General features: G+C 44.3%; 1 protein-coding gene across 4 annotated transcripts in view; it reads left to right on the top strand.

The window, feature by feature from the left end:
* glra2 (glycine receptor, alpha 2) overlaps nt 1-23254 on the top strand; it is a 231743-nt gene that overhangs the window by 195147 nt on the left and 13342 nt on the right. The gene's annotated exons all lie outside the window — the stretch shown is intronic.

Here is a 23254-nt window from a genome sequence, read left to right as displayed (position 1 = left end):
CTATCAGTTTCTGCTCGGCGATTCTGTGTTGTCGTGTGTCTCGAAGGCCACCTTGGAGAACACTTACCCGAAGATCAGACGCTGAATGCCCTTGGCTGCTGAAGTGTTCCCCGACAGGAAGGGAACACTCCCGCCTGGTGATTGTCGAGTGGTGTTCATTCATCTGTTGTCGTAGCGTCTGCATGGTCTCCCCAATGTACCATGCCTCAGGACATTTTTCCTGTAGCGTATCAGGTAGACAACATTGGCCGAGTTGCACGAGTATGTACCATGTATCTGGTGGATGGTGTTCTCACGTGTGACCAATCACGGTGAAGGATCACTGAAACAACTATGTGATGACATCAACAAGTTCCATCCCACCATCAGACTCACCATGGACCACTCTCCGGAATCGGTTGCATTCCTGGACACACGCGTCTCCATCAAGGACAGTCACCTCAGCACTTCACTGGACCGCAAGCCCACGGATAACCTCACGATGCTCCACTTCTCCAGCTTCCACCCTAAACATGTTATAGAAGCCATCCCCTACGGACAAGCCCTCCATATACACAGGATCTGCTCAGATGAGAAGGAACCTCCAGATGCTGAAAGACGCCGTCATAAGAACAGGATATGGTACTCAACTTATCGATTTACAGTTCTGACACACCACAGCGAAAAGCCGCACCGACCTCCTCAGAAGACAAATATGGGACACGGTGGACAGTATACCCTACGTCGTCCCGGAGCGGAGAAGCTACGACATCTTCTTCGGAGCCTTCACCATATCATCGATGAAGACGAACATCTCGCCAATGCCGTCCCCACACTCCCACTTCTTGCCTTCAAACAACTGCGCAGTCTCAAACAGATCATTGTTCGCAGCAAACTACCCAGCCTCCAGGAGAACATCGACCACGACACCATACAACCCTGCCACGGCAACCTCTGCCGGATCATCGACACGGATGCCATCATCACACATGAGAACACCAGGTACACGGTATATACTCGTGTGACTCGGCCAATGTTGTCTACCTGATATGCTGCAGGAAAGATGTCCCGAGGCATGGTACATCAGCAAGATTATGCAGACGCTACGATAACGGGTGAATGGACATCGCTCGACAATCACCAGGTGGGAGTGTTCCCTTCCTGTCAGGGAATACTTCAGCGGTCACGGGCATTCAGCCTCAGATCTTCGGGTAAGTGTTTTCCAAGGTGGCCTTCGAGACACACGACAACGCAGAATCGCCGAGCAGAAACTGATAGCCAAGTTCCGCACACACACGAGGATGGCCTCAACCGGGATTTGGGTTCATGTCACACTATCTGTAACCCCCACGATTTGGCCTGGGCTTGCAAAATCTTACCAAGCCCTGGCTTGAGACAATTCACACCTCTTTAACCTGTCATTATCTCTCTCTCCACTCACATTGTCTGTACCTGTAAAGACTTAATTACCTGTAAAGACTCACATTCCAACCATTGTCTTGCAATTGAGTCTGTGCCTATATATGCCCTGTTTGTGAATCCAACTCTCCACTCACCTGATGAAGGAGCAGCGCTCCGAAAGCTCATGATACAGATAAACCTGTTAGACTTTAACCTGGTGTTGTGAGACTTCTTACTGTGTGATGGACTGAGCTATGTTCACAACCCTTTGAAGTTTCTTGTGGTCTTGGTCAGAGCAGAAGCCATACCAAGCTGTGATACATCCAGAAAGAATGCTTTCTATGGTGCATCTGTAAAAATTGGTGAGAGTCATAGAGGACATGCCAAATTTCCTTAGTCCCCTGAGAATGTTGAAGCATTGGTGGGCTTTCTTAACTATAGCATCGGCGTGGAGAGACCAGGACAAGTTGTTGGTGATCTGGATACCTAAATACTTGAAGCTCTCGACCCTTTCCACTTCATCCCCGTTGATGTAGATAAGTGCATGTCCTCCACCATGCTTCCTGAAGCCAATGACTGATTCTGCCTGGATTTAATTAAGGAACACAGTTAGTATCTAACACACTCCATGTACCAACTGATTTGTGCATTTACTGCAGCATTAAACCTGTGCGATTGCCTTCAGCTCAACTCACTGTGACCCAGCACGAACAGAGTAGAAGGTGGAAATGGACATGCAAACCTGCTATAAGGAAGATGGTAGCATGGTGGTCTCCAGACTAGTAAACCAGAGTGTAAACTAGAGAGTACTCCACCAACATGAATTCATATCCCACCACTAAAACTGGGAATACATTTAATGGATCAATTAATCTGGAATAAAATACAATCCTCAGTAATGGTGACTATGAAACTGCCAGATTGTCATTACAACTGGTTCACTGATGCCCTTCATGGCAAGGCCTTACCTTGTCTGGCTTGCATGTGACTCCAAACTCTCAGTAATGTAATTTCTCTGAGCTGCTCTGTAGAACAATCAGTTGTGTTAAACTGCTGCAGAAAAGTCAAATAAGAATAAAATCTTATTCTTATGGACAGCACAATGGCGCAATGGTTAGCACTGCTGCCTCACAGTACCAGGGACCCGGTTTCGATTCCGGCCTCGGATCACTGTCTGTGCAGAGTTTGAACCTTTCCCCATGTCTGTGTGAGTTTCCCCCGGGTGCTCCGGTTTCCTCCCACAGTCCAAAGATGTGCAAGTTAAGTTGATTGTCCATGCTAAATTGCCCCTTAGTGTCAGGGGATTAAATACGAGGGGCTACGGGAATAGAACCTGGGTGGGATTGCTGTCGGTGTAGGCTCGATGGGCCGAATAGCTTTGTTCTGCACTGTAGCGATTCTATGAAAATCAGCAAGACGGCAACGACCTAGGCACCAGAAATGAAAACAGTGCACCTTGCCCAGTTGTCCTCCAGCTCAACGGCTGGGAAATTTCATCAAAATTGGGACAAATAGCAGCCTGATATAATCATACTCACTGAATCAATTCAGGGAGAGGACCTGCGTAAGATACCCTGTCACAGAGTCAGTGCAAACTCGATGGGCCAAATGACCTCTTCTGCATGGTAGGAATTCTATGATTACTCAAACTTCGCCAGCACCGTTCCTGGATATGTCCAGTCCAACCAACATGGCAGATCCACAATGGTGACGCAATAATATATAGCTGGGAGGGAGTGGCTCTGAGAGTCCTCAATATTGTTCCATGGCATTGGGTGAAATATGGGCAAGGAAGCTTTCTACTGATTGCCACCTACCATTCTCCTTCAGCTTGTAATCAGTTCTCCGTCATGTTGAACATTGTTTAGAACAAATACCGTGGGGGATTTCAGTGTCCATCACTAAGAGTGGCTCAGTAGCACCACTGCAGACTGAGATGCCCAGGTCCTGAAAGACATATCTGCCGGACACCTGTGGCAGGTGGTAAGGGAACCAACAAGAGGGAAAAAACCTGGGGCAGGATTTTCCAGCTGTGCTCACTTCAAAACCGGAAAATCCCACTCGAGGTCATGGTCCGCTCCCCACCCACAATGATTCCTGTGGCAGGTGGGATGGGAAAACTCCCCCTGGCTTTCACCAATTTACATGGTACAGCGGCATCTACCCATGACAGTTTTGGGAGAAATGACCACCACACTGTCCTTGCAGAGCCAGAATCCCATTTTCGCATGAAAGACAGTCTCCATTGCCCTGTGTAGCACTCCCACCATAGGACTGGGATAGTTTCAGAACAAACCTAGTAGTTCAAAAATGGGCATCCATGAGCCACCATGGGCCATCGGCAGCTGCAGAATTGTATTGAACCACAATCTGTAACTTTAAGATCCAATATATCCCTCGCTCTGCCATTACTATCAAGCCAGGGAACTAACTCTGGTTCAATGAGGAGTGTAGAACAGCATGTCAAATGCAGCACCAGACATATTTAAAAATGGAGTGCCAACCTGCTAAACAGATGTAGGCTAAACAGAATTAAATAATATTGCAACCAGCAGATGAGATGGAAGCTCTGCAGTCATAGAAATCATAGAAACCCTACAGTGCAGAAGGAGGCCATTCGGCCCATTGAGTCTGCACCGACCACAATCCCACCCAGGCCCTACCCCCACATATTTACCCGCTAATCCCTCTAACCTACGCATCTCAGCTCTCTAAGGGGCAATTTTCAACCTGGCCAATCAACCTAACCCGCACATCTTTGGACTGTGGGAGGAAACCGGAGCACCCGGAGGAAACCCACGCAGACACGAGGAGAATGTGCAAACTCCACACAGACAGTGACCCAAGCCGGGAATCGAACCCAGGTCCCTGGAGCTGTGAAGCTGCAGTGCTAACCACTGTGCTACCGTGCAGTCCTACAACTTCCAATGATGAATAGTGCTGGATAATTAGAAGACTAACTGGAGGTGGGTTCACAAGGATCCCCCTCCTCAATGATGGGGAAACCCAGTATGTCAATGCAAAAGGCTAGGCATGAAGCATTTGCACCAGTCTTCAGTGGCTGTTTCATCTCGGCCTCCTCCTGAGTCCCCCAATTTTATTGATGCTAGGCTTCAGATAATCTGATGCTCTCCACATGGGCGGCACGGTAGCACAGTGGTTAGCACTGCTGCTTCACAGCTCCAGGAACCTGGGTTCGATTCCCGACTTGGGTCACTGTCTGTGTGGAGTTTGCACATTCTCCTCGTGTCTGTGTGGGTTTCCTCCGGGTGCTCCGGTTTTCTCCCACAGTCCAAAGATGTGCGGGTTAGGTTGATTGGCCATGCTAAAAATTGCTCCTTAGAGTCCTGAGATGCGTAGGTTAGAGGGATTAGTGGGTAAAGATGTAAGGATATGGGGGTAGGGCCTGGGTGGGATTGTGGTCGGTGCAGACTCGATGGGCCGAATGGCCTCCTTCTGCACTGTAGGGTTTCTATAATTCTATGATCTCTATGATTCTATGATACATTTCATGGGTACAGCAAAGGCAATGTGCGCCCTGACAACATACTGAAAATTTGTACTCTTTGTGTCCTAATAAAATTGTTCCAGGTAAAGAATAGGCATCTAGTAACAATATGTAAAATTGCCTAGTTATGCGCTGTTCACAAAAAGCAGGACAATTCCAACAGAGACAATTAACCCCAAGGCAGCCTATTCTCAATCATCAACAAAGTAGCAGAAGGTGTGATCGGCAGAGCTATCAACCAGCCCTCACTCAGTAACAATCTGCTCATCTATGCTCAGTTTCAGTTCCGCCGGGACCATCCGGCTCCTGATTTCATTATAGTATCGGTGCATGCAACCCCAACTCTTTTTAGTTCTTTCATAGGTTGCTGGCTAGGTCAGCATTCACTGCCCATCCCTAATTGCCCTTGAGAAGGTGAGTCATCTTTTTGAACTGCTGCAGTCCACTAGCAATGCAGGTACACCGCAGTGCTGTTAGGAAGGGAGTTCCAGGATTTTGATCCAGCGATAGTGAAGGAACAGTGATTTTGGTTCCAAGTATGGATGGTGTGTGAGACTTGGAGGGGAACATGTAGAGGTGGAGCTCCCGTGGCCAGGATTTTCTGGTCCTGCCAGAAGTGGGCATCATCGTGGGCAGGTTGGGAAAATTTGAAGAGCTTCGTAAAGTCAATTGACTTTTGGTCGCTCGCCAAATTTTTCTGTCCTGCCCACAATGATGCTTGCTTCAGGCAGGATTGGAAAACCCGACCTCATGTGTCTGATGCCCTTGTCCTGTAGATGGTAAAAGTCATGGGTTGGGAAATAACTATTGAATGAGAACATAAGAACATAAGAAATAGGAGCAGGAGTAGGCTATCTAGCCCCTCGAGCCTGGCCCGCCATTCAATAAGATCATGGCTGATCTGAAGTGGATCAGTTCCACTTACCCGCCTGATCCCTGTAACCCCTAATTCCCTTACCGATCAGGAATCCATCTATCCGTGATTTAAACATATTCAACGAGGTAGCCTCCACCACTTCAGTGGGCAGAGAATTCCAGAGATTCACCACCCTCTGAGAGAAGAAGTTCCTCCTCAACTCTGTCCTAAACTGACCCCCCTTTATTTTGAGGCTGTGCCCTCTAGTTCTAGTTTCCTTTCTAAGTGGAAAGAATCTCTCCACCTCTACCCTATCCAGCCCCTTCATTATCTTATAGGTCTCTATAAGATCCCCCCTCAGCCTTCTAAATTCCAACGAATACAAACCCAATCTGCTCAGTCTCTCCTCATAATCAACACCCCTCATCTCTGGTATCAACCTGGTGAACCTTCTCTGCACCCCCTCCAAGGCCAATATATCCTTCCGCAAATAAGGGGACCAATACTGCAGTATTCCAGCTGCGGCCTCACCAATGCCCTGTACAGATGCAGCAAGACATCTCTGCTTTTATATTCTATCCCCCTTGCGATATAGGCCAATATCCCATTTGCCTTCTTGATCACCTGTTGCACCTGCAGACCGGGTTTTTGCGTCTCATGCACAAGAACCCCCAGGTCCCTTTGCACAGTAGCATGTTGCAATTTTTTTCCATTTAGATAATCAATTTGCTATTATTTCCTCCAAAATGAATAACCTCGCATTTGTCAACGTTATACTCCATCTGCCAGATCCTCACCCACTCACAGCCTGTCCAAATCTCTCTGCAGACCTCCTACGCCTCCACACGATTCACTTTTCCACTTATCTTTGTGTCGTCTGCAAACTTTGTTACCCTACACTCAGTCCCCTCCTCCAGATCGTCTATATAAATGGTAAATAGTTGAGGCCCCAGTACCAATCCCTGCGGCACGCCACTAGTTACCATCTGCCAACCAGAAAAGCACCCATTTATTCCGACTCTCTGCTTCCTGTCGGATAGCCAATCCCCAATCCACGCTAACACCCTACCCCCAACTCCGTGTGACCCAATCTTCTTCAGCCTTGGTGAGTTCCTGCAGTGCGTCTTGTAGATGTACACACTGCTGTCACTGTGCTTTGGTGGTGGAGGGAATGGATGTTTTCAGCTGGTGGGATGAGTGCCAATCACACAGACTGCTTTTCCCAGGATGGTGTCAAGCTTCTTGAGTGTTGCTGGAGCTACACTCATCCAGCAAGTAGAGAACATTCCACTTGTGCCTTTTAGATGGTGGACAGGCCTAGGAGAGTCAGGAGGTGAGTTACTACAAGATTCCTACTCTCTGGCCTGTCTTGTAGTTATAGTATTTATATGGCTAGTTCAGTTCAGTTTCTGGTGAATAATAATCCCAGGATGTTGGTAGTGGGGATTCATTGATGATAATACCTTTGAATGGCATGGGGGGATGGTTAGATTCTCTTTTGTTAGAAATGGTCATTGCCTGATGCTTTGTGGGGCACAACGTGTGGGCAAGATCTGGATGGTGTCCAGGTCTTGCTGCATTTGGACAGGGACTGATTCAGTATCTAATTGCAAATGATGCTGAACATCGTGCAATCATCAATAAACATCCCCTTACAATGGAAGGAAGATCATTGATGAAGCAATGATGAACCTTGTTGGGCCTAAGACACTACCTTGGGGAATTCCTGCAGCAATGTGGGACTAGGACTGGGACTGAGATGATTATTTTCTATCTTCTTTTGTGCTCAGTGTGATTTTGACCAGTGGACGATTTCCCCCCGATTCCCATTGACTTCAATTTTGCCAGGGCTTCTTGATGCTACACTTGGTCAAATGCTGCCTTGAAGTTAAGGGCAGTAATTCTCACTCTCTTGAGTTCAACTCTTTTGTCCATATTTGGACCAAAGTTGTAATGAGGTCAGGAGCCAAGTGGCCCTGGCAGAACCCAAACTTAGTGTCAGTGAGCAGGTTAATACATTGTAATGCCATTTGGTAGCACTGTCGATAACACCTTCCACCACTGTGCTGATAATTGAGCAGAAGCTGATGGGGCCTTTTATGGACAGGACATACCTGGGAAATTTTTCACATTATTAGTTTAATTTAATTTATTTATTGGTGTCACAAGTAGGCTTACATTAACACTGCTATGAAGTTACTGTGAAAATCCCCTAGTCACCACACTGCTGCACCTGTTTGCGTACACTGAGGGAGAATTTAGCATGGCCAACGCACCTGTTTCAGACTGTGGGAGGAAACCGGAGCACCTGAAGGATACCCATGCAGACATGGGGAGAACGTGCAAACTCCAATTCGGGAATCGAACCTGGGTCCCTGGTGCTGTGAGGCAGCAGTGCTAACCACTGTGCCATCGTGTTGTGGAGTAAATGCCAGTGTGGAACAACTGGGCTAGGAGCACAGCTAGTTATGGAGCACAAGTCTTCAGTGCAATTGCCAGGATGTTGTCAATAAAACCAAATTGTCTTTGAATAATTCTAAAGGTAGGCACTCAAAATTGAGTTTGTGTATGAAGAATTGGAGGAAGAATTTCACCAACCGCATGGAAAAGATTCTTCGTACCATTTCTCCAGGTGATCCTATCTGGTCTTCTGCTGGAATTATGGTCGATGATTCAGAGAATCGTCATGGAAATGCCAGATGTTCAGCTGTATTATGGGCTATTAAAAGCTCCCACTGTAAATATATTGGCCCATTTGTACATCAGGTGAGATTGTTAGTAGCTCTCGACAGTTGGTTAATAATCATCTACAGAAATACATAAGATTACATTAGAATTATAGCATAGAAACAGCCTATTCAGCCCAGTCGTTCCAACAACAACAACTTATTACACAGCGCCTTTAACATAATAAAATGTACTTCAAAGGAGTGTCATTAAGAAAAAAATGACACCAAGTCAAATAAGAAGATATTAGGGTAGATGACAAATAACTATTTCACAATGGTAGGTTTTGGGTGTCTTAAAGGAGGAATGGGAGACCGACAAGAGGGCAAATGTAGGGAGAGAATGCCAGAGCTAAGGACCCAGGCAACTGAAGGTACAACCACCAATGAAGTAATAATAGAATAGTTAGAATGCAGAAGGAGGCCATTTGGCCCATCATGTTCACTGGGAATCCAACCCAACTAGTCCCACTCTGCTGCCTTTTCCTCAGAATACTGCAAATCTTTCCTCTTCCGGTGATTACCCGATTCCCCTTTGGAAGCTGCAATTTGGTGGCAGTCACATTTTCAGGCACTGCATTCCAGATCAGAACAACACATTGTGTAAAAACGTTTGTGTTTGGTTCTGTTGTCAATCGCCTTACATTGGCATCCACTGGTTTTTGACTTATCCACTAATGGGAACAGTTTCCCCCTATCTGCTCTGTCCAGACTCTTCATGATTTTGAACATTTTGAACAAATTTCCTCCCAGCCTTCCCATCTGTCAGGAGAAGAACTCCAGCTTGTCTGGTCTGTCCTTGTAACCAAGGTCTTTCATACCAGATAGCATTTTTAGAAAATCTTTTCTCCAATGCCTTACTAAAGTTTGCTGCCCAGAAATGGACACACAATTCCAGTGCTACCATAATTATTGTTTTAAAATGGTTCATCACAACTTCCTTCCTTTTGTACTCTCTGTTCCTATTTATAAAGCCCAGGATACCAAATGCTAGTTTCTCAACCTGCTCCGTGATCGTCAAAAATGCGTGCACATATACTTCAAGGACCCCCTTTATAGTTGTATCCATCATTTTATTGTGGCTTTCCCTGTTCTTCCTACCAAAATGTATCTAATTTCTCTGCAGTCCTGTGTCCACCTTTTCCTCTCCCCGACTATTTATCACTATCCTCCTCACCATTTCCAATACTTCCAAAGTTTGTGCCGTTGCAAATTTTGAAATTGTGCCTGCACACCCAAGGCTAGATCATTAATATAAATCAGCAGTGGTTCCCTGGGGAACCCTGTTGTATACCAGTCCAACTATTAATAACCATTCACCACTCCATTCAATTTCCTGTCACTCAGCCAGCTTCACATCCCTAATACCACTGTCCCTTTTATCCCATGAGTTTGAGCTCTAGAAACATAGAAAATAGGAGCAGGAGGAGGCTGTTTGGCCCTTCGAGCCTGCTGCACCATCCATTATACTCATGTTTGATCATCCAACGCTGTAGCCTGTTCCTGCTTTCCTCCCATATCCTTTGATCTCTTTAGTCCCAAGAGTTATATCTAACTCCTTCTTGAAAATATACAATGTTTTGGCCTCAACTGCTTTTTGTGGTAATGAACTCCACAGGCTCACCACTCTCTAGGTGAAGAAAATTCTCATCACAGTCCAAAATAGTTTACTCCATATCCTTAGACTATGGCCCCTGTTTCTGGACACCCCCACCATTTGGAATATCCTTCTTGTATCTACCCTGTCTAATCCTTTTAGAATTATATAGCTTTCTATGAGATCCTCCTTCATTCTTCTGAACTCCTGTGAATCGAATCCTTATCGACTCAATCTCAGGAATCAGTCTGGTAAACCCTCCCCGTCACACCTGCTCTTCAGCCATGTATTCATCCGATATATCCTGCTACTTTTGCCCTGATTGGAAAGAGCAACTGCTATAATCCTGAGATCACTAGCTTTGAGGTTTTACTTTTCAGTTTACTTCCTAACTCCCTACGTTCAGCTTTTATGATCCCTGCTGTTTGTACCAATGTGTATCACGACCACTGGCTGTTCAGAATGTCCTGTAGTTACCTGAGACATCCTTGACCCTCGCATCAGGGAGGTAACATACCATCCTGTAGTTTCGTTTGTGGCCATAGAAACATCTATCTATTCCCATTATAATTGAATTCCCTATGACCATTCTCAGTCTCACTCTTTCTTGTGCTCCTTTATCCTCCCGGCTCTATTCTTGGTCATGCTCTTTCTTATTGCTTTATCCTTGTGGCTCTACTTCCCTGACTGTTTCATCGCAATGCTGACTGCAGGACACACTCCCCCACAGAATCATTTACTGACAAATATGTTACATGCGGCACTTTATCAAAGCCTTTCGGAAGTCCATTTACACCACATCAATCGCATTACCCGCATCATCCCCCTCTGTTACTTCATCAAAAAACTCAATGGTTAAGTGGCCAGAATTAGGTGAGCGTTGGAGGTTTAGGTCCAGAGCAGCAACCAAAATGCAAGTGATAGCAAGTTCCACATTCTCGCCATTCTCTTAGTAAAGAAGTTTTTGAATTTGCTGTTTGATTTCTTGGTGACTTTGTTATATTGATGGGCTTTATTTTTTTGCTCTTCTGTATAAGTAAGAATGTTCTCTCAGATTTTACTCTGTTAAAACCTTTGAGAATTTTAACAGACTCAATTTCATCACCTCTCAGCCTTCCCTTTCCTAGAGAAAAGAGATCCAATCAGCTAATCCACTCCTGATTGAGATACCCACCCGTCCCAACACATATTTCTGGTATTGTTCTTGTAAATTCTTTTTGCATCCTTTCCATATCTTTTTGTAATGTGATGGCCAAAATTGTTTGCAGTGTTCTTGGTGTGGCCAATCGGATGTTCAATCCAAGCTTCACATAACCCTTTTGCTTTTTTGTTCGAACTCTCTAGAAATAAACCCTGGTGTTTAGTTTGCTTTCTTTATGGCCTTGTTAACCTATGTCACTGTCATTAATGATTTGTGTACCAATACTTGCAGAACCCTTCATTCCTCGATCCCATTTAGATTTTTAATTTTGAAGTAATATGCAACCTCATTTTTTTCTGGCCAAAATGTAATAACTCTCAGCTATCTATGTTGAAATTCATTTCCCAATTATGTGGCCTTTCTGAAAGTTTGTTCATCTATTCTTGTAATTTGTTGCAATACTCATCAAAATCAACTAATCACTCTCATTTGGAGTCAGCTGCAAACTTAGAAATTGTATTTTTGACTGCAAATTCTGAATCAATAATATAAATTGTGAACAGCAGTGGTCCCAGCAATGTTCCTTGTGGAACACCATGTTCAGTTACCTGGCATTATTAACCTTTATCCCTATCTCTTTTATTTTTGTTTTGAAGCCAGAGAGTTATCCATTCTACCACTTGTCCCCATTCTCTGACTTTATAGAGTAGTCTGTAATGAAGTACCTTATCGAAGGTCTCTTTTAGTTTTCATTGTGCAAGTCATATATTCCTGATATATCCCTGATTCCTGGGGGTGGCACGGTGGCGCAGTGGTTTGCACGACTGCCTCACAGTGCCAGGGACCCGGGTTCGATTCCTGGCTTAGGTCACTGTCTGTGTGGAGTTTGCACATTCTCCCCATGTCTGCGTGGGTTTCCATTGGGTGCTCTGGTTTCTTCCCACAGTCCAAAGATGTGTGGGTTAGGCATATTGGCCATGCTAAATAGACCCTAGTGTCAGGGGGATTAGCAGAGTAAATGTGTGGGGTTAAGGGAATGGGCCCTGGGTTGGTGCAGACTCAATGGGCCAAATGGTCTCCTTCTGTATTGTAGGGATTCTATAACCAAGAATAATGGAACTGAAGCTAAACACTGTATCTAACCAAAAGAGCTTCCCTTTGTGTAGGAATATCTAATTAGTGATAAAGTAATCTTTGATCAAAGTTGTGCCCCTGCTGCTTTTCCCACAATGATTCGTGCAGAATTGTCTTTGGATGACTTCAACCATATTTATTTCTCTCACCGCATAAGGATCCCACACACACTTTGCATGATCCAGGACTGGAGGAACAAATGTTTGGTGAACTATAATTCTGATATTTCTGTTGCAATATTAAAGATTCCTCCTCAGAAATTCAAGAATCCTGCTTGCTTTGGATGTTATCTGCTGAATTGCATTGTCAGTTCAGTTGTGAGGTTCTTCATCAAGGCATTATTAAATTGGGTCCAGCATTCATTTACCAACTGATGTAAGGGAATGGCGAGTGATCAGAAATCATCGTCTCCTAGAGGTGTCCTCTCCAGTGTTCACCAGGAAACTCTATTGGGATCTTTATTCTTCCTGACATGCATAATTGATCTTCCCGGCAAGTTTAAAAAACAAGGTGCAGTATTTGCAGTGTGGTTTACTCATTAGGGAAAACTCAAAATCATGTAAGTTCACTGCAAGATGATCTTCTGGAATTACAAACATGGCAGGAGTAACAGCAGATGGCATTCATTGCCAAAAAATGTTATGTCAAGTACATTACCAACAGAAAAGATCCACCAACTGGTAGCTTTAACTTCTGCAATTGAATTCTCCTACAGATGCAAGCATACCTGGGCATTCAACTTAAGAACAATTTTCTGTGGGGATTCCACATTCAGCAGATAACATCCAAAGCAAATAGCATTCTTGATTTTTGAGAAGGAATCTTTGATATTGCAACAGAAATATTAGAATTATAGCTCACCAAACATTTGCTCCTCCAGTCCTGGATAATGCAAATTGTGTGTGTGATCCTTATATGGTAATAAATAAGATTGAAGCGAGCCAAATACAATTCTCATAGAATCATAGAAACATAGAATTCCTACAGTGCAGAAAGAGGCCATTCAGCCACCAAATCTGGCGAGCCTGAGCCCAGGCCCTCTCTGCCCCATCGCCATAACATTGCACATGCAGGATTACCCCATGCATGGTGGCACAGTCACAGTGCCAGGGACCTTGGTTTGATTCCCGGCTTGAGTCACTGTCTGTATGGAGCTTGCACGTTCTCCCCATGTCTGCATCTGTTTCCTCTAGGTGCTCCGGTTTCCTCCCACAGTCCAAAAGATGTGCTGGTTGGGTGCATTGGCCATGCAGTGCACCCAAACAGGCGTTGGAGTGTGGTGAGTCAGGGATTTTCACAGTACCTTCATTGCAGTGTTGATGTAAGCCTACTTGTGACAATAAATAAACTTCAGCAATTATCATGGCTAACCCACCTAATCTACACATTTTTGGACACTAAGAGCAATTTAGCATGGCTAATCCATCTAACCTGTACATCTTTCTATGGGAACACCACCACCACCTCCAAATCCTGCTCCGAAACTCTCAGCATCATGTCTTGGAAATATATCGGCTTTCCTTCACTGTATTTTTGGACTGTGGGAGGAAACCGGAGCACCCGGAGGAAACCCACGCAAACACGGGGAGAATGTGCAGACTCTACACAGTCACCCAAGACCGGAGTTGAACCTCGGTCTCTGACGCTGTGAGGCAGCAGTGCTAACCATTGTGCCACTGTGCCATCCCATAAACTAATCGAAGTCCGGTGCCTTATCCAATAGGCCACGGGGTCAGTCCAATTCTGCATGAATCATTATGGGAAATACTCCAGTGTCACATCCTGGATCCAACATTTAGAATGGGAATCACAACAGCAAAAAAGAGAGAAAAATAGACTGACCATGTTCAAAAAGTATGGAATGGGCTGGTGGGAATCAAGAGAAACAAATACCTGATGTCCTCCGGCAATGAAAAAACATGAGGTAGCATCCACACAAATTACAAAGACCATTTGCTTCCAAGACAGTTTACCAACAATGTTTCATCCCAAAGGCAATCCTACAATGGAGCAAACTGCCAAAGGAAATAGTCACAAGCCCCATCACTTGAAATCTTGAAAAGCCATCTTTAGATTATTTCCGTTTAAAAGTTTACATTCATAGAATCCTAGAAACCCTACAGTACAGAAAGAGGCCATTCGGCCCATCGAGTCTGCACTGACCACAATCCCACCCAGGCCCTACCCCCATATCCCTACATATTTTACCCACTAATCCCTCTAACCTACGCATCTCAGGACACTAAGGGGCAATTTTAGCATGGCCAATCAACCTAACCCGCACATCTTTGGACTGTGGGAGGAAACCGAAGCACCCAGAGGAAACCCACGCAGACACGAGGAGAATGTGCAAACTCCACACAGACAGTGACCCAAGCCAGGAATCGAACCCAGGTCCCTGGAGCTGTGAAGCAGCAGTGCTAACCACTGTGCCACCATGCCGCCCACATTATCAGAATTACCACCTCAGCAGGTCATGCCTGGTTTAGCTAGCACCACCCACTATTGGCAGAGTACAAATATTAGTCTGTGATGCCAACACAGCTAAAGCAAAGGCAGCATACCCGCACCAAGTGCTTTCAAGTCCGTATATTGTTGGTTGAACATTAACCGGTCTCGGATCCAAAGTTAATTCAGCATTTCCATTGAAAAACATGTATTTTCACAAGAACTGGTGCTAGAAAAGGAGTTGACAGAGATGAATTTAACGACCTGCTTCTGACCACATCCCAGAAAAGACTGTTTTAGGTTACATTCACTCTCAAGGACAAGTATTCGTATTTTTAAAGTCATGCGTGTTACATAATTAAACTTAAATCAAAGTCCCATTATCAGAATATGGCTGCAGGATCTGATACCCAGTTAACAGATGGATATTAGAACCATGCTTTTTATCCCTCCCCCATTAGGCTAACAGAGATCCAATCCATGGATGATATGACTGAATTGTTATGGATTAGACCCGTATATTTTCAGAAGCCAGAGCCACAAACCACTACAAGACTGATAGGTATCGACCTATGTATATCACAATTAGACTGTGGATGATCAAACCCATATATCACTGTGACACTCTCAGGTGCCAGATTCATTCACTATTGCCAAACTGACAAGGATCGTTGGATACACCAGTTATTGCTGCAAGACCGTCAATGATCAGATCCATATTCCTATAATAAACACTTAGGAACCAGGTTGCTATACCATTATCAATGCTTTCAGCATCTATACATGTGCACAGGCTTGATAGAAAATTGATCACCATCTGCTTAGTTTGCCAGGGCTCACATCCAAAAGTTAATACATTTCTGTCATAGATTCCTACCTTCATTCCAATAATCAAAGACAGAAACTGAAGGGATTTTTAACATGTATTTTTGATGTGTGTCTCCAGGCCGATCCATAAATTGCCACCATGATAGAAAATTGTAATAGCATAGCTCAAACTGACTTCAGGTCACTTCTTAAATTAGATTAAGCCAAGCTGTACTGTAAAATTAACATGAGCGTGCATAACTCATCAGCTTAACGACTGCTTAAGAAAAATAGACAAACATAAGGAGCACAGAACTCATTTACTGGCTTTATAGATGCTGATGATATTCTGAAATGTTTCTTTAGGTAAGCACCTGGTATCATAGAATCATAGAATCCCTACAGGGCAGAAGGAGGCCATTCGGCCCATTGAGTCTGCACCGACCACAATCCCACCCAGGCCCTATTCCAATAACCCCTCATATTTACCCTGCTAATATCCCTGACACTAGGGTTAATTTAGCATGGTCAATCAACCTAATCTGCACATCTTTGGACTGTGGGAGGAAACCGGAGAATGCGGTTTCAGACGCAGGGAGAATGTGCAAACTCCACATAGACAGTGACCCGAGGCTGGAATTGAACCCAGGTCTGTGAGACAGCAGTGCTAACCACTGTACCACTGTGCCACCCCAAACTGGGTCATAGATATCAGTTTGGCAAAAGTTGAGTGATAACAAAATCTACAAATGAAATGAGCTGATCAAGCTTTGACCATTTTAGACTGTTGAATAATGCTGAGGTAGATTCACATTAAGAAGTTTAACAACACCAGGTTAAAGTCCAACAGGTTTATTTGGTAGCAAAAGCCACACAAGCTTTCGGAGCTCTAAGCCCCTTCTTCAGGTGAGTGGGAATTCTGTTCACAAACAGAGCATATAAAGACACTTATAAAGATCGCGCATATCGACACATCTCCACATGTAGATTCACATGCCATGGATTTATTTTTTATTTTGTAATTTCCTGAGGTCAGAACAAAATTCAATGCAGATGCACTGTCCCAATGGTCAAACCCCGGATACTCACTGATTTTGTATTCCTGTCCTGAAAGTGTTTGTGAGCCTGTAGGTCAGAGTTCAAGTAGGGTCCAGTCTAGTGGCAAAACTGGAAAAAATGCCTCATATGTGATATGTCAGAGGTGAGAGTAGTGTGGAAATAATTCCCCATTCAGAAACCAAGCTACAAGAAAGCTGTTTTAGATTAAGATAGATTTTATGGTGGGTGGACAAATGATGCATTGCCTACCATACTGATTAGACAAAATCAATAATTCTGTCAGGAAGGATTGACTATCATACTGTCCACCCAGTTCAACTCTATAATTGGAGCATGCTGCTTTATCCCTGTCCTGCTGGCCTGCTTGGCTCCATGCTGGCCAGAAGGTGAAACCTTCAACACACTGGGTTGTAGGAACAGGCATAAGCTATTCAGCTCCTCCATCCTGCTCGATTCAGTTAGATCGTTGTTGATGCATATCTTAAATCCATCTGACTGACTTGGTTCCATAACTGTTATTACCCTCACACAACAAAAACCTAGTAATTTCACATCATACTAATCTCAGTTTTGACATGCTTTAACTAACCTATCCTCAACTGCTTCTAGGGGGAGAAACCTCCAGGTTGCAACTCCACTTAGGGTGAAGTGTTGCTTCCTGACATCACCCTGGCTCTGAACTGCTTGGCTTGAATTTTAAGGTTATGTCACCTTGTTCTGGACTCCCCCACTACAAGAGTTTCTCTCTATCAACTCCACGAATCACCTTAGCATCTCAATTAGACCACACCTTAATGCTTCCTACTCAAGGGAATACAGGTCCAAACTAGATAAGCTGACCTCGTTTTTTAACCCTTTGAGCCTTGTATAATTCGGGTGAATCTGCACTTGTCTTGGACCAAAGAATATGGGATTGCCCACTTATGCGCGATTAACGGTGTATGGCTTGCTCTTCATAGAGCAATGCTCTTCCTGACCACATTGGTCAACTTGCTTCCTTTTCATTAAATCTTGGATTTGGATTATTATTAGCCTAGACATTGGACTGATGGAAGGCAGATTATACTGTCCCACTGGCACCAGGGACTGTGAAGACCAATCTTATGTAGCTGATATACTAACAGGGTGACATGGTGACACAATGGTTAGCACTGCTGCTGGTTCGGTTCCTGGCTTGGGTCACTACCTGTGCGGAGTCTGCATGTTCTCCCTGTGTCTGCGTGAGTTTCTTCCCAAAGTCCGAAAGATGTGCTGGTTAGGTGCATTGGCCATGCTAAGTTCTCCCTCAGTGTACCTGAACAGGTGCTGGGGTATGACGACGAGGGGATTTTCACAGTAACTTCATTGCAGTGTTAGTGTAAGCCTACTTGTGACGCTAATAAATAAACTTAAAACTTAGATATGAGGATCTGTTTGCCACTCCACTGTGTTCATTCCATTCATTGCTACAAATTATTCAAAAGAAGACATATTTTTTAAAGCATAAAATGAATGAATAAAGATCAACAGCATGCTCTGTATTTATCGATAATAGAACATAGAACATTACAGCACAGAACAGGCCCTTCGGTCCTCTGTTGCGCCGACCAGTGAAACCAATCTAAAGCTCCTCTAATCTACACTATTCCAATATCATCCATATGTTTATCCAATAACCATTTGAATGCTCTTAATGTTGACGAGTCCACTACTGCTGCAGGCAGGGCATTCCACGCCCTTACTACTCTCTGAGTAAAGAAACTACCTCTAACATCTGTCCCATATCTATCACCCCTCAATTTAAAGCTATGTCTCCTCGTGTTAGCCATCACCATCCGAGGAAAAAGGCTCTCACTATCCACCCTATCTAATCCTCTGGTCATCTTGTATGCCTCTATTAAGTCACCTCTTAACCTTCTCTCTAACGAAAACAACCTCAAGCCCCTCAGCCTTTCCTCATACGACCTTCCCACCATACCAGGCAACATCCTGGTAAATCTCCTCTGCACCCTTTCCTATCTTTCCCCATCTTTCCTATAATGCGGCGACCAGAACTGTATGCAATACTCCAAGTGCAGCCACACCAGAGTTTTGTACAGTTGCAGCTTGACCTCATGGCTCCGAAACTCAATCCCTCTACCAATAAAAGCTAACACACCGTATGCCTTCTTAACAACCCTATCAACCTGGGTGCCAACTTTCAGAGATCTCTGCACATGGACACCCAGATCCCTCTGTTCATCCACATTACCAAGTATCTTACCATTAGCCCAGTACTCTGTATTCCTATTACTCCTTCCAAAGTGAATCACCTCACACTTTTCCGCATTAAACTCCATTTGCCACCTCTCAGCCCAGCTCTGCAGCTTATCTATGTCCCTCTGCAAGCTGCCACTTCCCTCCGCACTGTCTACAACTCCACCGACTTTAGTATCATCCGCAAATTTACTAATCCATCCTTCTACGCCCTCATCCAGGTCATTTATAAAAATGACAAACAGCAGTGGCCCCAAAACAGATCCTTGCGGTACACCACTAGTAACTGAACTCCAGGATGAACATTTCCCATCAACCACCACCCTCTGTTTTCTTATAGCTAGCCAATTCCTGATCCAAATGACTCAATCACCCTCAATCCCATGCGTCCGTATTTTCTGCAATAGCTTACCATGGGGAACCTTATCAAACGCTTTGCTGAAATCCATATACACCACATCAACCGCTTTACCCTCATCCACCTCTTTGGTCACCTTCTCAAAGAACTCAATAAAGTTTGTGAGGCATGATCTACCCTTCACAAAACTGTGCTGACTATCCCTAATCAAATTATTCCTTTCTAGATGATTATAAATCCTATCTCTTATAATCCTTTCCAAAACTTTGCCCACAACAGAAGTAAGGCTCACCAGTCTATAATTACCAGGATTGTCCCTACTCCCCTTCTTGAACAAGGGGACAACATTTGCTATCCTCCAGTCTTCTGGCACTGTCCCTGTAGACAATGACGACACAAAGATCAAAGCCAAAGGCTCTGCAATCTCCTCTCTAGCCTCCCAGAGAATGCTAGGATAAATCCCATCTGGCCCAGGGGACTTATCTATTTTTACCCTTTCCAGAATTGCTAACACCTCCTCCTTATGAACCTCAATCCCGTCCAGTCCAACAGCCTGCATCTCAGTACTCCCCTCGACAACAGTGTCCCTCTCCTGTGTGAATACTGATGAATAATATTCATTTAGTGCCTCTCCTGTCTCTTCAGACTCCACGCACAACTTCCCACTACTGTCCTTGACTGGCCCTAATCTTACCCGAGTCATTCTTTTACTCCTGACATACCTACAGAAAGCGTCAGGATTTTCCTTGATCCTACCTGCCAAAGCCTTCTCATGTCCCCTCCTGGCTCTTCTTAACTCTTTCTTTAGGTCCGTCCTGGCTAATTTGTAACTCTCAAGCGCCCTAACTGAGCCTTCACGTCTCATGTGTCTTCCTCCCGTGGCCCCGGTGTGACCACCTGCCTGTAACTCCTATCTATCAGCTCCTCATTTTCCCTGACCAGATGAAGGTCATCGAGCCGCAGCTCCAGTACCGTAACGCAGTCCCTTAGGAGCGGCAGTTCGATGCAACCAGCGCAGATATGGACGTCCAGGAGGCTAGCTGACTCCAGGAACTCCCACGTCCGACACCGAGAACAACAAACTGGACTTTCACTCATAATTCCCCTTCAAGTACACTGGTAAAACTACGGGATGAGCCTACCCTGCCTCGCCCGTGTCCTCCTAAGCCCGTTGAGCCAAAGCCCTTCAGCCCTCACTCTGCTATCTGCTCACTCCGCTGCCTGCTAACGACGCTACCCGCTGGGTAGTGCGGCCTGCTCTTAACCCTCCCGCGCTGAAAAAAAAAACCTACACCCTTCCCACAATACCCCGCGGCTACTTTCCGTTTGTAGTTTAAAGTTTTAAAAAATAAAGCCCGCAAAAAAAGTAATGTTAAAAGTCGATGTCTTACCCCAGACTCCTGCAACAAATCACTCCTCTTTGCTTCGCTATGGATGAACAATGAGGACGATCCCCCCAGGTGAGTAACTTTTATATGAAAAAAAATAATGCTAGCTCCTTTTATCAGCAGCATAACAGAAATTGATATTGTTTTTAAAATCTACAATAATTTGATAACAAAGGATTAGTTCATCATCTGTTATCAGATGCCTCTATTCTTAATTATGTACTAATTGGGCATTGAAGTGTATTCAAGTGGCAGGCACTAACTGGGGGTTCACTTGAGCTCAATATTGGAGCAGACTGAAACTGCAATTGTTGGATTGGAGGCACATGAGATTAAATTTGTGTCTCTGTAAATAAAGCTTGTACATGTATACAGCTCCAGTTCTCGCTTTCCCGTGCTAACATCTGTCATGACTGCACCAGTTCCATTCGTATCCACTTCTGCTGTACAGACCCAGTACAATACAGATTCACTTTAGCAAGACTGAGATGTCCTTTTTCACCCAAAGCCACAGAAGCAAGGGGAATTGCCTGCAAGCAAAGCCTGAGAAAGATGTGCTCTCCTGCCACTCTTCCTTTTGAAATCAGTACACATTGATTCCACTTCCTTGCTCTGTGACTCCACTCCATTGCCACAAATTGGAAACAGTTTGCTTGAGTCTTGGGGAAAAGATAAATAGGGCGATTGAAAAGTAAGTGTTTCAAGTTGAGCCAACTCCTTACTGTAGCTGCCCTTGGAAACCTGTCTATTATCTGAGTCCAGACCTTGTTACATTTTGTTGAGTATTCAAGATTAGAATACATAGAATCCCTACAGTGCTGAAGGAGGCCATTCGACCCATCGAGTCTGACTCTCCAAAAGAGCATCTTAACCAGCACCACTCTCCAAAAGAGCATCTTACCCAGACCCACTCTCCAAAAGAACATCTTAACCAGGCCCACTCTGCCAAAGAGCATCTTAACCAGGCCCACTCTCCAAAAAAGCATCTTAACCAGACCCACTCTCCAAAAGAGTATCTTAACCACGCCCACTCTCCAAAAGAGCACCTTAACCAGACCCACTCTCCAAAAGAGCATCTTACCCAGACCCACTCTCCAAAAGAGCATCTTAACCAGACCCACTCTCCAAAAGAGCATCTTAACCAGACCCACTCTCCAAAAGAGCATCTTACCCAGACCCACTCTCCAAAAGAGCATCTTAACCAGACCCACTCTCCAAAAGAGCATCTTAACCAGACCCACTCTGCAAAAGAGCATCTTAACCAAACCCACTCTCCAAAAGAGCATCTTAACCAGGCCCACTTTCCAAAAGAGCATCTTAACCAGGCCCACTCTCCAAAAGAGCATCTTAACCAGACCCACTCTGCAAAAGAGCATCTTAACCAGACCCACTCTCCAAAAGAACATCTTAACCAGGCCCACTCTCCAAAAGAGCATCTTAACCAGACCCACTCTCCAAAAGAGCATTTTAACCAGACCCACTCTCCAAAAGAGCATCTTAACCAGACCCACTCTCCAAAAGAGCATCTTAACCAGACCCACTCTCCAAAAGAGCTGCCTGTCCCATATAAATGTTCATACATCATAAAACGTACTTTTCTCTGCAATTTCACACAACAACAGTTCAATTTCATATTTCCTCAGCTTCAATTTGAATCATTGTTCTTTTAATTGTTGGAATTTTAGAGTATGCATGGAAAGAAAATTGCAGCATTCAATTTCTGAAATTCTGTGAGGACTTTATCAGCAGTTAGTAATTTCTCAAAGATTTGGTATAGTTTTTTTTCTTTCGAGCAAATTACAAGACTGCATGAAAATGGCTTCTGATGTCTTTACATGTTCTTTTGAACCATCTGCAGGGCTATCAATTGAGGGAACACAAAGAGAGCCCTTTAGGGACTTTTATAATTGAAATCATCTCGATTAATATGTCTTTGGATTAAACCTTACAAAATGTACTGTAAAGTGCATATATTCTGTGAAATTCCACACATACTGTGTAAGTACGTCAGTCCTCTTGGGATCACAATGCTAAAGCATTTTCTCAGAAAACATCTCACTTAATCAGTCATCTAGCAGGGTAGAACCTAAGTATTGCTGAAAAACGAAACATGCTGATGAGGTTTTTTTGTCTTTCGCTCATCAAGACAGATTTGCAAGAATACCAAATTTCAAAAGGAACAACAGGCAACTCATTATTCCTCCATAAAGCTTGGCAGTTAACTGTTCCTGGTGCATTCTCCGTGGCAATGCCTCTACCAATCAGAGTGTACTCACCAATCAATCAGCTTCCTCGAGTCATGCAGTATAAATTGCATTTGTAATCTTTGAAATTTGGTATTTTTGCAAATCTCTTCTGATGAGGGCAAGAAGAAACGTTTTGACATTTTTTTTATCAGCAATCCCACTTAAAGTTCATGCATGTTGAAGCTCAAAATAGAAGGTCTTTTATATCTAGAAACCTCTAATTAAAATGATGAATAATGTTTTCTGAGCTTTGGTGAAGCATTGTCTTTGGGCAATATCCTTGCAGTTATGTAATATGAGTTCTAACTTAGTCAATCCAGACTAATAGGCTGAAAGTTTGTTTTCTCTCATTCTCTCTGTGACAGAGGGAA

This window comes from Mustelus asterias, chromosome 17 (assembly GCF_964213995.1).
Source record: "Mustelus asterias chromosome 17, sMusAst1.hap1.1, whole genome shotgun sequence".
Lineage (NCBI taxonomy): Eukaryota > Metazoa > Chordata > Chondrichthyes > Carcharhiniformes > Triakidae > Mustelus > Mustelus asterias.
Note: the sequence above shows the minus strand (reverse complement) of the source record. Positions and strands in the feature narration are given on the sequence as shown.